At 44.7% G+C, this 15382-nt stretch overlaps 1 protein-coding gene across 3 annotated transcripts in view; it reads right to left on the bottom strand.

The window, feature by feature from the left end:
* The window catches only part of mctp1a (multiple C2 domains, transmembrane 1a), a 216113-nt gene that overhangs the window by 183476 nt on the left and 17255 nt on the right, over window positions 1-15382 (bottom strand). The gene's annotated exons all lie outside the window — the stretch shown is intronic.

The following is a 15382-nucleotide window of genomic DNA, read 5'->3' on the forward strand; positions in this document are numbered from 1 at the left end:
TACAAAAACTCACACTCAGCAGGAACAAAACAAACGGGACATGAGCATGAAAGATGTTTCTGCAATGACTAACTGAACAGGTGTGTATAAATAGAGCATGGTACAGGTGGAGCAAGGAGACAGATTAACTTGGACAGGTGAACCGAATAAACTTAATTGACAGACAGAACAAAACGTGGCTGCGGCAAAAACAGAGACTCTAATAAGCAAACTAGAAAAACATGAAGCTAAAGCATAACCAGATCTGAAAACCAAACTTGACAAAACATGAACAAGACGACAAAACTAAAGCATGACCAGGAAAATAACCGAAGCATGATTCAAAATCTAAGAAGAATAATAACAAAAGAACGAGTCAAAACCTTAACTGTGAAAAACATAAGAAGAAACCCGAAACCAAAAACCAAACAACCCTACATCATGACAGAAGCCCCCCCTTAAGGGCGGATACCAGACGCCCACAACAGTCCAAACAAAAAGAAAACAACCCAACCAGGGCGGGCGGTGGGGGCCTTGGTAGGGGGGCCAAAAACAAAAACAGAGTTCAGGCGGGCAACCAGGAGGTCGTCCCGAGCAGGCACAGAGTTCAGGCGGGCGACCAGGAGGTCATCCCGAGCAGGCACAGAGTTCAGGCGGGTGACCAGGAGGTCGTCCCAATCAGGCACAGAGTTCAGGCGGGTGATCAGGAGGTCGTCCCGAGCAGGCACAGAGTTCAGGCGGGCGACCAGGCCTGCACCAAAGACGTGGAGGCTGACTGAGCAGAGTAGAGGACTTCCCAGACACTCTGCGGAACCCTCAGAGGCTGAAGCAGAGCCTGGCGAACCCTCAGCTCTGGGTACAAAAGCCAGAACGAGGACAAAACGTTCCTTAAACTCCTGCAGACTAGGAGCAGGAGCTGAGGCGTCGGCCAGACCCTCAGTGACGTGTGCAAGAGCTGAGGCGTCGGCCGGACCCTCCGTGACGTGTGCAAGAGCTGAGGCGTCGGCCGGACCCTCCGTGACGTGAGCAGGAGCTGAGGCGTCGGCCGGACCCTCCGTGACGTGTGCAAGAGCTGGGGCGTCGGCCGGACCCTCTGTGACGTGAGCAGGAGTTGAGGCGTCGGCCGGACCCTCCGTGACGTGTGCAAGAGCTGAGGCGTCGGCCGGACCCTCCGTGACGTGTGCAAGAGCTGTGGCGTCGGCCGGACCCTCAGTGACGTGTGCAAGAGCTGAGGCGTCGGCCGGACCCTCCGTGACGTGTGCAAGAGCTGAGGCGTCGGCCGGACCCTCCGTGAAGTGTGCAAGAGCTGAGGCGTCGGCCGGAACCTCCGTGGCGTGTGCAAGAGCTGAGGCTTCGGCCGGACCCTCCGTGGCGTGTGCAAGAGCTGAGGCGTCGGCCGGACCCTCCGTGGCATGAGTAAGAGCTGAGGCGTCGGCCGGACCCTCCGTGGCGTAAGCAAGAGCTGAGGCGTCGGCTGGACCCTCCGTGATGTGTGCAAGAGCTGAGGTGTCGGCCGGACCCTCCGTGGTGTGAGCAAGCGCTGAGGCGTCGGCCGGACCCTCCGTGGCGTGAGCAAGAGCTGAGGCGTCGGCCGGACCCTCAGTGACGTGCGCAAGAGCTGAGGCGTCGGCCGGACCCTCCGTGACGTGTGCAAGAGCTGAGGCGTTGGCCGTACCCTCCGTGGATTGTGCAAAAGCTGAGGCGTCGGCCGGACCCTCCGTGGCGTGAGCAAGAGCTGAGGCGTCGGCCGGACCCTCCGTGGCGTGAGCAAGCGCTGAGGCGTCGGCCGGACCCTCCGTGACGTGTGCAAGAGCTGAGGCGTTGGCCGGACCCTCCGTGGATTGTGCAAAAGCTGAGGCGTCGGCCGGACCCTCCGTGGCGTGAGCAAGAGCTGAGGCGTCGGCCGGACCCTCCGTGGCGTGAGCAAGCGCTGAGGCGTCGGCCGGACCCTCCATTGCGTGAGCAAGAGCTGAGGCGTCGGCCGGACCCTCAGTGACGTGCGCAAGAGCTGAGGCGTCGGCCTGACCCTCCGTTAAGTGTGCAAGAGCTGAGGCGTCGGCCGGACCCTCCGTGGATTGTGCAAAAGCTGAGGCGTCGGCCGGACCCTCTGTGGCGTGAGCAAGCGCTGAGGCGTCGGCCGGACCCTCCGTGGCGTGAGCAAGAGCTGAGGCGTCGGCTGGACCCTCCGTGGCGTGAGCAAGAGCTGAGGCGTCGGCCGGACCCTCCGTGGCGTGAGCAAGAGCTGAGACGTCGGCCGGACCCTCCGTGGCATGAGCAGAGGCGTCGGCCGGACCCTCCGTGGCTTGAGCAGAGGCGTCGGCCGGACCCTCCGTGGCGTGAGCAAGAGCTGAGGCGTCGGCCGGACCCTCAGTGACGTGCGCAAGAGCTGAGGCGTCGGCCTGACCCTCCGTTAAGTGTGCAAGAGCTGAGGCGTCGGCCGGACCCTCCGTGGATTGTGCAAAAGCTGAGGCGTCGGCCGGACCCTCCGTGGCGTGAGCAAGAGCTGAGGCGTCGGCCGGACCCTCCGTGGCGTGAGCAAGAGCTGAGGCGTCAGCCGGACCCTCCGTGGCGTGAGCAAGAGCTGAGACGTCGGCCGGACCCTCCGTGGCATGAGCAGAGGCGTCGGCCGGACCCTCCATGGCTTGAGCAGAGGCGTCGGCCGGACCCTCCGTGGCGTGAGCAAGAGCTGAGGCGTCGGCCGGACCCTCAGTGACGTGCGCAAGAGCTGAGGCGTCGGCCTGACCCTCCGTTAAGTGTGCAAGAGCTGAGGCGTCGGCCGGACCCTCCGTGGATTGTGCAAAAGCTGAGGCGTCGGCCGGACCCTCCGTGGCGTGAGCAAGAGCTGAGGCGTCGGCCGGACACTCCGTGGCGTGAGCAAGCGCTGAGGCGTCGGCCGGACCCTCCGTGGCCTGAGCAAGAGCTGAGGCGTCGGCCGGACCCTCCGTGGCGTGAGCAAGAGCTGAGGCGTCGGCCGGACCCTCCGTGGCATGTGCAAGAGCTGAGGCGTCGGCCGGACCCTCCGTGGCGTGAGCAAGAGCTGAGGCATCGGCCGGACCCTCCGTGGCTTGAGCAGAGGCGTCGGCCGGACCCTCCATGGCTTGAGCAGAGGCGTCGGCCGGACCCTCCGTGGCGTGAGCAGAGGCGTCGCCGGGGCCCCCGATGACTTGAGCCGGGGCATCCCTCTTATGACGTCTCCTGCGCCGTGTGGAGGGGGTTCAGCCTGTGGTGTGTCAGGCTGTGGTGTGTCAGGCTGTGGTGTGTCAGGCTGTGGACCTGGCGTGGGCTGCTCTGCAGCAGCTCCCTGTAGTCCTGGCGTGGGCTGCTCTGCAGCAGCTCCCTGGAGTCCTGGCGTGGGCTGCTCTGCAGCAGCACCCTGGAGACTTGACTTGGGCTGCTCTGCAGCAGCACCCTGGAGACTTGACGTGGGCGACTCTGTAGCAGCTCCCTGGAGGTTTGACGTGGGTGATGGAGGATGGCAGTAAAACAGCCTTACTGCCGCTTCATACTCCATCTCGATCTGCCTTATCCTCTCCATGAGCTCAGGAGAGGAATACAGGAGACCAGTCGTCCTGAGGATCTTTATTTGGCTTGCAGTGAACCTCAAGCGCTCCAGCTCGACTGGTGTTGCCCCAGAACACCGGGCTGGAGCGAGCACAGACGGCATGGGCGGAGGTGCAGCGAGCCTGGGAGACAGTGCTATGGCAGACGAAGATGCGGGCTCACTTGCTGCACCCCTCATGTAGGCTGGCTGGGAAACCACCTCCTCGCCAGCCGACCGGCTAGGAACCCCTGCACGTCGGCGTTTCTTGCGGCGGGAGGAGGACGTGGGCCTCACTGCCGGACCAGAGTGCACAACCAGGGGAGCAGGCGGAGAACGGCGACGAAGGGGACCTGTCCCCGGAACTGGAATCGCCAACCTGGATCCATCATAAGCCGACTGCGGCACTGACAGCCCCGCAGAACGGCGCAACGACTTCTCCGCCTCCCGAGACAGGAAAGTAAGGAGGTCAATGGAGCCAGCCCGATGCTCCTCCGCGAGGTCCGTTGTTGGCGAAAACATTCTGTCACGGTTTACTTGATATTGGATCCTAGAATGCAGACGAGCAGGCAGCGTAGCGTGATGGTAAGTTAAGAAAAGGTTTAATTACAAAACCTCACACTCAGCGGGAGGTAGGAACAAAACAAACGGGCAGGCAAGACAGGCATGGCATGATCAAAAAGACAAGACTTGGTTAGAGAACTAGACATGAGCATGAGAGTGAAAGATGACTAACTGAACAGGTGTGTATAAATGGAGCATGGTACAGATTAACAAGGAGACAGATTAACTTGGACAGGTGAACCGAATAAACTTAATTGACAGACAGAACAAAACGTGGCTGTGGCAAAAACAGAGACTCTAATAAGCAAACTAGAAAAACATGAAGCTAAAGCATAACCAGATCTGAAAACCAAACTTGACAAAACATGAACAAGACGACAAAACTAAAGCATGACCAGGAAAATAACAGAAGCATGATTCAAAATCTAAGAAGAATAATAACAAAAGAACGAGTCAAAACCTTAACTGTGAAAAACATAAGAAGAAACCCGAAACCAAAAACCAAACAACCCTACATCATGACACTGAGATTACATTCATCTGAAAACATCCCAAGCTGTTCAGAACTATTACTAAGATTAAATAATAATAAAAGTGGTCTCTATTTTAAATATTGTTTTGTTGTTTAACTTTCGTTTTGTCTCATATTTGAAATAAGTTTTGAGTGCTCTGTTACAATGGGGGCCAACAATTTTTAATTTGGTAATTTATAGGAAGGACTAGAGATATACTTACATTAATTATACAGCAACAGGAAGACAGGTCAAAATGTTAGGATGTTCTCTGCCACACAAAGTATTATACCTGTAGGTCAAAAAGTTCAGTTTTGATTTTATCTTACCATAGCACCTTCTTCCACATGTTTGCTGTGTCGACCGCACGTTTTGATGCAAACTTTAAATAGGACATCATCTGGCTTTTGTTTAACAGTGACTGTTTTCTGGCAACTCCTGCTTAAGGTCAGATTGGTGGAGTGCACGACTAGAAGTGGTCTAGTCAACAGTTTATCCAACCTGAGCTGTAAATCTCTGCAGCTACTCCACAGTTACCAATAAGTAGCTTATTTATTTACTGCCCATCCTGTCAGTTTACCAGACAAAAACATTATCCCTGACTTTTCTGCTGTGTTCCTTGGTCTTCATGATGCTGTTTGCTCACTGATGTTCGTAATCAAACCTCTACTGAGGCCTTCATAAAACAGCTATATTTATACTCAGTTAAAATTGCACACATATGGAAATTTATGCAGACAGTTGGTTAATTTGGATTGTAGAAGTGCAAGATTAAAGGGAGCTGAAAGCAAATGCAAGCCACGCTTTTCTGATTTTGTGTGTTAGAAAATCTAAAAACTCTGTATGATTTTCTTTCCAAGTATCCCTTACTACTTTGAGTTGGTGTATTAAATTAAATCTAAAGGACAGTATTGTTGGCAAATCAGGACATTTGCTCTGAAGGTAAGTGGAAATCATAAATCATCTCGGCAAAGGACATTGGAAAGAACACATTAGTGAAAGCTTTTCTAATCATGTATCAAACCGCTTACAGCATGACAGTCTCATCTCTCTTGGAAATCAAATCAGATTTTTACCAGCAGGTGGCACTAAATGTCTTCCAAGGTGCTTTAGAAATTAAGACTTGAGATAAGCAGTGCCCAGCAAGTAGAGCAACAGTAATATAATCCATACATTTCAGTGTAGAGAAAAATATACAGTGATCTAACCCTCACATTCTCTTACTGTGCATGCCAAACAGACCCCTACATACAGTATAGAGCCACCATCCTGCAGGGCAAATACAGAAATACTTGGTGTCTGTTGTTTTATAAAACTTGCATTGATCCTGTGCTAAGGTGTGCATCCAGAGCGTTAAATAAAAGTCCAAAATAATGTCAGACTTACAAAAACACCCACTCAAACAACATGTATGCAGTGATGAGTTTCAGGGTCAGATTAACATTGTAATTTTCATAATCTTGAGGTCAACTTTGTGTAAGGATTATTATTATTGATTAATTAATATTCATCAAGAATTATAATTTAAAATCATAATTTGAAAAAAAATAATTTCTTAACCAAAAATCATTACTTACGAATAGAAATCAGAGATGTCCTCTGGTGTTGTGATTATGGGCTCAAAGCTCTTTAATAATTACAAATTATTAACCAAACCACAAACTGTCACTGTTTCTTCAACCGCGTCACTGAAGGTGGGGGAACTTCGACCTTGTTTTGACAGATAAATCACTCTTGCACGAAATAAACACAAACGCTTCTCTTAATTATATATATATGAAGATATATTGAAGCCAAATAATCCTGATATACCATTATTCTGGTCCAAAAACCTTCACCTAACTAACAAGTATCATTCTACACAAAGGGAATAAAAATGACTACCTAACAATTATAATAAAAAAATATATATATATATGCGCATTTAGTGCCTATGAAGATCAAACTAGTAGTTTTATGGACAAAATGTGTAATTTGGGTTAAATGGAAAGAAATCCCCCTGTTGTGTTGATGTCTCGATTGCAGCGATCAGCTGATAAAATGGTGGAGCCACGCCGCTTTAGCCATAACCAGCTGATCGCCCCAAATCTTGACAAAGGGTCATAAAACTCTGAGGCGGGAACTCAGTAGAAAATCTCCAGCAATAAAACTGGAAAAAAAGGAAAAAACGGTCATTTCTCATCCGTCCAGGAAGATGAACCGTTAGTCGACTGCATACACAAGGAGGTAAACTCATCTCCTTGGACATAGATCCTCTGTGGGTTTCCACCTAGTCTTGTATCAGCTGCTCTCTCTGCTGGTCTTTTTCCCTCTGAATCAATGAAGTAGCCTTTCAGATTATTACAGTGACTCCACTGGAAACCACATAAACACAAAAAGATGCTGTTCTCCCTAAAAGCTTTGTACCGAGTTATTTCTAAAAACAGAGGACTCTAAAATTAAAACTGCATCCATTTGCAGAACAACTATCAGTAATATCAAATAATAATAAAAGTGATCTCTACACAAATATTTTATGTTGTTCAACATTTGTTTAGTCACATTTTAAATCAGTCTGCTTTGAGATCAGTAACTTGGCATCCGATCAAATAAAAGTAAAACAGTTCATTTAAATTTCTTGAGTGCTCTGTCACCATGGGGTCAATCAATATTTAATTTGGTCAATGATAAGGACTAGGAATACATTATGCATGAAATATACAACACCAGAAGGCAGGCAAAAATGTTGGGATATTGAAATTATTCAAAACATCTTATTTCTTTTGCAACGGTGCCAAAATTAATCTGTAAAAGCAACGCCAACATTTATAAATGAACAACTTTCCAGGAAGGTTCACTGAAATGTTTGTTTACAACTACTACTATTACTGTTGCAGGGAGCTCATTTGCATGTATTTGGTATCCAAAAAATGACGCCAATATTGAGTTGCAAATCAAGTTTGTCTGATTAGCATGAGGAGCAGGAAAGACATCCCTCAGTCACCATGTGTTTTTTTTTTTATCCAGAAACAGTAACCATAGCCTTCCTGGGAGACATTACTGTTGTCTGGCTTTCTCTGTCCTTTTCATCGATTCCATCCAGTGTATCTATGAATGCTCACAGCTGCTCATCTTCTACATTTCTTTTTTAATTTAAATTTTTTTTTTTTAAGTCAGAGAGAGAAACAGAAACATGTGCACAGACCATGTCTGCCTAACGCTAAGATCTTCCACTTTTCCCTTTTGGTCATACTTTCCAGACATATAACAAGTATCAAACTTGTAGCATTTGGGTGTTTTACATCTGTGCTTTGTCAAACGTCTCTGCACATGCTTGTTGGGACCACAGCCATGGATTGCAACAAGAAAACTCCGGTACAGACTTTTCTGGAACTTTCAAAATAAATCGCATTTAACCGACTTCCAGCACAACTTCAGAAGGGGAAGGGGGGTAACAGCCGACTTCTCATGATGCCACTGCCCATATAAACCCCCCACCTTCCCAATGGTCTGATCTCTTATATGCGGGACCTGGACACAGGAACCTTGACACAGAGAGCCAGCGCGCTAATGTCTCTTTGCTGGCAAACAGACATAAACACTTCAACTGGATCCAAGAGTGTGATACGATCATCGATCATATGCACTAAGATAAGTACAAATGAGTCACTGTTTGTGTACCCGGTATTCATTCATAAAAAGGGGAAATTAAAGTATAAGCATTGCTTTACTTTCTCTCTGAGGCCTGCAGAAGCAAACTGTGTTCCAGAGAATTCCCTGTAGAGACGCTGTCTCTACGAAGCTGAGTGGAGCAGTTTTCCCAGTCTGAAAGGAGGACAACAGGAGCCGCATCACCGTGGTAACGGTAACGTGCAGCTTGGTGGCCTGACAGAACAGCCGCCACTCTCTGCAGCTAAGGAGGTTAGCTGGAAGCCAACCCTTTTGTTCACAGAGCTTTCTTCAAACTTCGTCGTCGCCCGGACAACTCCTCAGCACGGTTCATACAAGGTTAGGTGTTTGGGTATAGTAATAGAGAGATATTTAGGATGAAATGATCTAAACGTTTTTCATTTTATGAAGTTTGGTTTTGTTTGTGTGAAACTCAGCTATCTTAGTGCTAGCAGAATATCTGCACCACACGTGCTCAGTTTTGTGTTCTATGTTTGTGTGTTTTAAAAGTTAAGACAAACTTTACTTGAAGGGTGATTTTAAACACAGAAGATTGATCATAATGCGTCGTCAGCGCTTATGCATTTTAACCCTTTTTATTAACGGTATTTTAAAAATGTATGTTTGATTCTGGTGCTAGGCTATCAGCTTCTTTTGTTAGCTTTAACTGCTAACAGCTAATGAAACACCATTAAGCCCCATTTCTCCAGAAAGATTTGGCTCTTTTCCAAAATATTCCCTTAATAATATTTCTTTAAATATTATTTCAATAAATAAAGGCAGCTAATGAGACATTGTTGAGAATTAGTCATCCAGAAGGTTGGTTTTATTCAGCAGATCATTATTTAAAACATTATTTTATTAAAATATTTTATCTGATCTTGAATTGTGAATGGTTGTCTAAACGTTTGATGATTATTGCCTAAGTAAGTTCCAGGACTAACTTAACTTCACTTCCAGGTTCTTCAAGATAATCCTCGGTTCTCAAACATAAACATTGCATTGTAATGTTGCATCACTCTTTTGGTCATGGTTTTAACCATCTTTAATCAACTTGTTTATATTGTACATAGCCCATTAGTCTTCGTTATCCCTTAATTCTGCTTGGTAGTTTAGTTGGATTGTTTTAGCATAGTAAAGAGTTTGTTGATTGAAATGTTTGACTTTGAGTGAACTTATTTTTGTTAATAAATTCTTGCAGAGTTTTGTTGTTCAATAATGTCAGAGCTTGGCTCACCCTTTTGATTTGATCCTAATACCACCGCCTCATTGGGCTGGTATTCACAAGATAACCCTTAACACACCGAAATATTATTTGATAAAATATTTAATTATTAATATTAAATATTAAATAATATTTTCTGATTCATAGTCACAACATGTTGATCCATTGTTTTTTGGCTGACTGACGAGTCACTGATGAGTATTCTAAGTAGGAAGATGGCATTAAGGGCAAGGTTGTAAATTCCCTGGCGATATCTTTTGATCAAGAAGGCTGACACATCTACTTGTTTTCTCATTTCTCTGATTTACAATTATGCCTGGTTTGACCTGTTCTTATACAGATATTTATTGGATGTTACTGTGTTCATAGAGGGGTGGAAGGAGTTTATTTCGGGAATCATACTATGGTCCCATTTAGAGTTGCACAAATTAAGAATTATGCTTCCATTTCCCAGTCTCCAGCTTTTGTAAAGCTATGACTTGCAAATACCAATTTTAGCACATCCCATAACAGACACAGATTGAAAGTTAGGAAAGCTAAAATAGAGCACTTCTGGTGTGCTCTCTTCATCCTTCCATATATCAACTGAAGGTCTGGCTCAGACATGTCTCAACATATTGCAGAATATAGTTTCCTTTTAAATGCCTTGTTACATCTCTGAGCTTCCTCTGACTTTATTTTAAACACCCATGAGTCTTCCTGCAATAACAAACTCCTCTTTTCTGCTCATCACCAGTTTCTGTGGTTACTTGTTCTCTTTCTGTTTAATGTGACCACTAAAAAGCTAAATCGGTATTATGCTGGTGTTGCCACACTTTTCTTTCAGTGACATCTGGAAATATTTTATATTTTTGTCTGTAATACCCTGTTTTTACATGTGCTTGGGACCATTTAAGGCATCAATTGATGAAACCAGTTTAGACAGCGGAGAACAAAGCTTGAGGGCCACATAAAGGCACACTGCACACTTCATATCGGAGTACCACAGACCTTCTGACAGTCTGTTTTGGATTTGTCCTCCTAAAGTTCTTAAAAGGGAAAAGTGTCATTATCAAATGAGCTAACAATGGAATCAGAGACAATGTAGGCAAGGTTATTCTCAGAGACACATTAAGGAGTGATGGGTGGAAGAAAAAGATGCATTCTTTGATATATATATATTTTTTTTATCACTGAGCTGACACAAGGACCTTGTCAGTTTGTTGTGCAAGCAACAGTCAGGATGAATTCTGTTTACTTGACCATTTGTCTGATTTTCAACTTCTAGCACTTTCTAAATAATGTTCAAATAATCTGATCAAATTTACATTTAAAATGTTCTTAAATGGCACTTTACATGTGGTAAATAAAGTTAATTAAGAATCTGTTCAGGATGTACCAACTCTGTCTACCCTTGACTGCAGAAGATAGGCACCAAATTTAGTTGGCCTCCAAGTCTTTAAAGAACTTGGTTCATTTGAGGTGTGGATTTGGCATGAACACCAAAAGTTAACTGGGCAAGTAGATCATGCCAGGGAGAAGCTCTAAATCCACATTTCAGTCAATGGTCCTTTGATAAAGATCTAAAGTGCAGATTAAATATAGTTCCTTCTAACAGTGCTTCTTCTCGCTTCTTTTCAAACTGTCTCAGTACATTTCAGTCAGCCTGATCCTTTTACTTTGTTTAACCAAAAACAGTTTTAAAATATTCCAAAAACAGAAGTTCATGGACTTCAACCAACCAATACTATGTATCTTTCATTTTTATTTCTCACTGTGATTTTGTCCAAGATCAAGTATGCCAAAGCTGCAAGTGGATAAGTCTACATCTTTGGGTGTTAGGTGTATTAACCCACACAATTCATTATATCCCCCACCATCAATGTACCCACATTAGTGGGGAAATTCCTCTTTGTCTGCGCAAAGCACTTCAAGGATCATCATCATTTGAGTACAGTGAACTCCTTGTCATGTTCAAGAAACCAGTCTGAGATGATTCGTGCTTTATGTCATGGCGCCTTATCCTGCTGGAAGTAACCATCAGAAGATGGGTACACTGTGATCATAAAGGGATGGACATGGTCAGCAACACTACTCATGTAGGCTTTGGCACTGACACAATGCTCAATTGGTATCAAGGGGCCCAAAGTGTGCCAAGAAAACATCCCCCACACCATTACACCACCACCACCAGCCTGAACCGTTGATACAAGATAGGATGGATCCATGCATTCATGTCGTTAATGCCAAATTCTAACCCTACCATCCGAATGTCGCAGCAGAAATCGAGACTCATCAGACCAGGCAACGTTTTTCCAATCTTCTATTGTCCAATTTTGGTGAGCCTCTGCAAATTGTAGCCTCAGTTTCCTGTTCTTAGCTGACATGAGTGGCACCTGGTGTGGTCTTCTGCTGCTGTAGCCCATCCACCTCAAGGTTTGACGTGTTGTGCATTCAGAGCTGCTCTTCTGTATGTCTTGGTTGTTTGGGGCCTGCCATAGCAATGCATGGCAGGCACCTATTGTTATTCACCTGGTCAAAACCTATCCACTTTAATGCGGCCCGAACCGCAGCGCGCACCCCCACAATATATACATCAAAACGTCCGGCTCGGTCCCGGGAGGTGTGCTATTACTTTTGTTGGCGTTTCGAGTTACCATGGCGACGTAATTTACGAAAAACCACCCCCCCAAAATCCCCATAGGAATGAATGGAGTCAGGGGCGAAGGAATCCTCAAAATTCACTGTTTTTGAGGCTCTACTGTATTGCCATACTTTCACCTAGAAACACAGTTTGACTTTCAGTTTGTAGAAAAATCTGCCGGTTCTGTGAAAACGTTTGTTGATAACTGCTACGGTTTCTCTAAAATTTGACTCCAAGCGACACAAAGTTTGCGAGAAAATCACACTAACAGTGGAGATGGCAGTTACTAGAGTGTAGAAAGAGGGGATTTTTCCAGGAAAAATGAGTTTCAACTGGCCCTCACGGCCACAGATTTCCCTCTACAGTCACAATTTTCGGTCAGATTGTAGGGCCGGGCCTCTGCTTTCACGCAATAATTTCAAAATTGTTCTAGGTCTCATAGTTTTCTGTCAAAACCCCCTCGATTGCCAAGACTCACAGAAATTCTGTAGGCCTCCCATGTATTTTCAATGAGAGTTTGACCAGTAATCCATGAGTGACAGCATTTCTTTCCATCATCCTATTTCGTGAATGACATAGAGCTATGAAAATCTCCATGATTGGGGACGAGGGATAGCTGTCGCCCACAGTTTAAAAACATTTAAAATATCATGTACGGTTTCCGAGATATTAGACTTTGTTCGGGAGCATGTTCACGCATTTTGGTCTTTTTCTCCATTTTCCCCCTCTTTTCACCCAGTGTTGTGTCTTTATTATTATATTTTCAAAAATAAAGGATAAATATTAATGTTCCCCTGTCCGTTCTGATAAAAACGGTCCAAGAATGACATCGATCGCCCCTACGGTTTCCGAGTTATGGCCAGTCGTTCGGGAGCATGCGCCTCCATGTCATAATGCCTAGACCAGGGGAGACAGAGAGAGAGGTGCTGCGTGAGTGAGAAACAGCAGGTGTCAAGTGACACTGACGCTCTTTGCTGATTGGCTGATTCATTCCTCACTGTTCTATTTATAGCTCTGTGTATCTCCTACTGTATATGTCTGGATGTGATTCTGTCTTTCTTTCTGCCGCTCTGTGTCTCACACTGGGACACCCCCCCCCCCCCCCCACACACACACACACACACACACAGACCCACCCACACACGCATGCATGGATTACTATCTTTCTGAGTACTTTGCATTGACTTTCATTGATTTTCATTCATTTCTATGGCTTAAACCTGACCCGACCCCTAACCCTTTGACCATCTTCATAGGAGGCAACTACATGGCGGCCATGTTCTGTGGGATACTTAAACAGCATGTACTGCTGTTTCAACACCCAGACAACAGTGATTGACCCTAAAGGGCAATTTCTTTCATCAACCCTCCATGCTTACTAATGGTTATTTAAAGCTTATAATAACATACACAATGGTTTTAGAATAGCAAGCATGTTCTATATAACTAATAGAAATAACCCAGACGTGAAAGGACAACCATGCTTGATTTTCAAAATAAGACAAAACATGCTCTACAAAATAAAAGCCTTTAAACAATAGATGATTGCAGGAGTGGGCTTCACACTAGAGGGTGACACGGGAATGGATTTTCTCTCCTGTCCCATCCCGCTCCCACAGAAAAATGTCTTGTCCCATCCCAATCCCAGGCCAGCATAACGAAAAAAATCCTGTCCCGTCCCACTCTTGGTAAATTGACTCCCACTCCCGTCCCGCTCCCATTCAGAATGACTCCCACTCCTGTTTCACTCCCATTTTTGTTTTCTTCATTTAGTCTTTTGGCAATTTCTTTGAAGGACCAGTTAGGTCCCTGTTTTTAGCTGTAGTAAAGGCCAGTTAAAGTAAAAAGAATAATAATGAAGAAATAATAAAATATTAAACAAGGAAACAGACCATGCCTATCTTAGTTGAATAAACAAAATGTACATAGTTGTATTTTACTTATTTATTGAGTGACTGTTTCCTTTGAACAATGACATTACTTTTATGTTTCAAGTTGCTGAAACGAAAGAAAAATGCACCTAGTAAGAGAACTGTACTCGGTGAACAAAAGGCCAAAAAGGCATTACCTTCACAATTTAGAAACTGTACCTCAATGGTTCACAGCCCTGGTCCTCAGGGACCCCTTCCCTGCCAGTTTTAGATGTATCTGCTCCAGAACACCTGATTTAAATTCTGACATGACCTCCTATACAGGCATCAAGAATGGAGGGTCAAACTGGACAAAATTAATACAATAAAATCATCATTAAATAAATAAATGTTGTGAATGTCCCATAAGTGAAGTAAATGTAACATGAAAGAAATGTAACATTAAATGTGCCATTAAATTAAAGGTACCATTTATTTATTTAATACATCATTAGAAACAATAAATGTACCATTATATCATGAAATGGACTATAATGCAATTAAATATGCCACTGAATAATTAAGTATAATTTTAAAGACGACACGACGTAATTAGTGGTACACTTAATATTTAATGATGTATTAAATAAATTGTAGATTTAATGATACATTCAATTTATTTCTATTTCACAACATATTTAATATCTTCCCTTGATGAAGCCTTTCTACGGAGTCCTCGAGGGGACATGGGGAATTTTTTCTCTTTTGCGTTCCCACGCAATAGTCTTTGTGTTATTTCGCAATACTTTGTGGGATAGTTTCCAAACCAGATAACTGCAAAAATGAAACAAACACTACACCCGTTTTTGAGATTTATTGAGTTTTATTTTGAAATCAGCCTTAAATAAAATGATCTTCAATCAGACTAAAAGACAGTTTTTATCCACAAGCTGTCAAACAAACTACTGAACTCTGGACCATAAAACTGCACGAAACCACATCTGTGACACTTTATTTCCTTATTACTGCTGCATGATGTGTACTTTTTTTTTGTACGCCATTAGTGTTTTTGTTTTTATCGTGATTTGAACGGTTCTTCTTATCCTAAGCATTTTATCGCATTGTTTACTGCGTGTTAACCTGCATATGACAAATAAACCATATCAATCACATATCAGTGTTTGTTTTATGAGCAGTTTGTCATCTGTGCTGTTGTTCCAAAATGCCGAACGCAAAAGTATGGCGTGGAGACGCAAAAGTAATAAATTTCCCCATTTCCCCTCACGGGCTTCCGTACCTTACCTCTTAAATCTTTAGAGCACATGCAGCAGTTTTGCTGGTCAGATGAGACTTGACACATGTTGGTACTTTTGGTTTGATGAATGAAGAGATGCAGAACTGATTTAATCCAGAATCTGTTTTACAAGTGTCCCTTAATCACTG

This window comes from Girardinichthys multiradiatus, chromosome 12 (genome assembly GCF_021462225.1).
Source record: "Girardinichthys multiradiatus isolate DD_20200921_A chromosome 12, DD_fGirMul_XY1, whole genome shotgun sequence".
NCBI lineage: Eukaryota > Metazoa > Chordata > Actinopteri > Cyprinodontiformes > Goodeidae > Girardinichthys > Girardinichthys multiradiatus.